The sequence below is a fragment of the Calypte anna genome, chromosome 10 (assembly GCF_003957555.1).
Source record: "Calypte anna isolate BGI_N300 chromosome 10, bCalAnn1_v1.p, whole genome shotgun sequence".
NCBI classification, from domain to species: domain Eukaryota; kingdom Metazoa; phylum Chordata; class Aves; order Apodiformes; family Trochilidae; genus Calypte; species Calypte anna.
This window is the reverse complement of record NC_044256.1, coordinates 8,424,067-8,426,217: the sequence shown is the minus strand read 5'-3', so window position 1 is coordinate 8,426,217 and position 2,151 is coordinate 8,424,067. Positions and strand designations below refer to the sequence as shown.

Sequence of the window (2,151 nt, the reverse complement as noted above, 5' to 3'; positions counted from 1 at the left end):
TGTCTGCATGGTGTAATTTTCTTTCACTGTTACAATTCTAAAAATAAATGCTCTGGAATTTTGAGAAACTGTCATGGATGTGTTTCTAATTACTTGATAGCATGGTATGCTGCAGGATAATGGAATGAAGAAGAGCAGTTGAAGAAAAAACAGATACTTCTGCAAATAAGTGAGCTGACGACTGCACGAGACAGAGTTTTGGGTCCCTGCTTTCCTGAAGAACAGTGACACAGCTTTGGCTGTGTTAGGTGCTGCCCACCAGAGATGTCCAAGTTAGGCTGTGCCAAGGTAAGCTGCTCTTCTTCATCCTTGCCTTGTCTTCCTTGTCTGAGCAGATAGATATGGGGCTGGATACAAGTTTCGCAGTTGGATTAGTCTCCTCACAAATAGTTGGATGAGCAGGACTGTGTGGATGATGCCATGTGAGGAACAGGCTGCTGGAAACAGGGAGGAGAAGATGGTTTGGCTGTGGGGAGCTCCTTCAGCCATGAGGAGAGGTTCCCAGCTTGACTGTTGAGTTTCAAGAGAGGATTTGCACTGTCTTCTTCACAGGGCTGCCTGGCCCTGTGTCCCTGTGAAGCCACAGAGAGGGGGAGGCTGTGGCAGCCCCCTTGGGGTTACCTACAGCAGGTGACATGAGTGGAGATTTTGGCTTGTGCTGTCTGAGAATTTGGGTACATGACTGTTGTCCCTGGGAGGCTGTGAAAGAAGGGTTGAGCTGACCCCCTCTGACACTGATTGCAGAGGGCTCTTACTGTGAAGCAGATATGGGGAAAGGTGCTTGTGGGCCAGATCTCTGAGGGAAGAGGGGACTGTAGCACTAGGAGTGCTGTGAAAATACTGTGCAACCCACAGTAGGCACTGTAGTTATGTAAAACAGAGTTGGGGCATAAATATATTCTAATTGGACCTGATTAGAGTGAGCAAGAGGGCATTTGGTCCTGCAATAAGTGTAACCAGATGTTAAAAATCTGTATTGTTGCCTGTCAGGTTTTCATAGATGTTTCAGAGCAGGAGACATCCTGCTGCATTCTGGTAGAGGACTGTCAGAGTGGGAAGAGCCAGGTATGTATCAACTCCTGTGTTGTAATGATGTGTTCAGGCTGAAAAATAACCTCATCTAAATCTTAATAATAAAATAAAAGTTTCCAAGGTATAACTTGCTCTGTCCACAGACTTGAGAAAAATTGCTGCTTATCTTCCATTTCCCAAGATGCTGAAGCCCAACACCCCAAACTGTCATTACTGCCTGGGATTGGTGACATCTAGAGTGATACATGTTGGATCATCAAAACAGAGTGGGAGCAGCACAGCTTGGCTTTGGGAGCCAAAAATAGGTGCTATCATTTCTGAGCTGAAGCCTCCCTTCTTTTTCTCCACCCAGCCCTGCCTATTTGGCACATGCAGCAGATAATCATAGTGTTCACATGTACCAAAGGAAAACCACATTCTGAAAGCAAGCAGAGCGTTAAATCCCAGATATGCTTTGGAGGCAGGGCATGTTATACATGGAGCCTAAATTAGTGAGCATCAATGACAATGGTTTGCACATTTTCTATGGGCAATAGGTCTAGAAAGGAGGACAGCTCGTGTGCTGCATCAGAGTTGTTCAGAGATGTGCCATAAAATAGGGAGCTTGAATTCCTTTCACTGGACACCTGCTCCTCAAATACTTGTAAATGAATGATTGAGGGAGGAGTGTTGCACATTTGGTTTTTCTCTGTATCTTTTCTTTCTTTTATTGTGTAGCTATCTAAGTCTCAGTCATGTTTCTGCCTTTTCTTAAGTCTGGCTCCTGTATTAAGTATTCTTCGCACTTCTACCAAACTCAAAGCTACACTTCATTACAAAACACCTGATTATTCAGGAAGGGTGGAGTTTGGTTCATGAAAATAATGCTTTTTGAAGATGTCTGCTTCTTTGGTAGTGACTGACTTAAATGGGTTCCATTTTAGTATGCCTGTTATGCTGGTCTCAAGGCCAAACAAAGGAGCAGGAATTGTGTGAAGCCCTATAAATTAGGGTTTGTTGGAGGGATGTCAAACACAACTGCACCATGGGGTGTTAATAGTGAGCAGGCAAGTGGTCAAAGGCAAGTCAGAACCAACTGACAAAAGTCACAAAGCTAACGTCTGGTTTTTGATGCTTCCC

At 44.5% G+C, this 2,151-nt stretch overlaps 1 long non-coding RNA gene across 1 annotated transcript; it reads left to right on the top strand.

Annotated features, from left to right (window-relative positions):
* Positions 1-201: 201 nt before the first annotated feature.
* LOC115598894 lies at positions 202-1,250 on the top strand. The gene is made up of 3 exons (XR_003988002.1): positions 202-288; positions 991-1,065; positions 1,176-1,250. It is a non-coding gene; the product is annotated as an uncharacterized LOC115598894 (long non-coding RNA).
* The last annotated feature ends 901 nt before the right edge of the window (positions 1,251-2,151 follow it).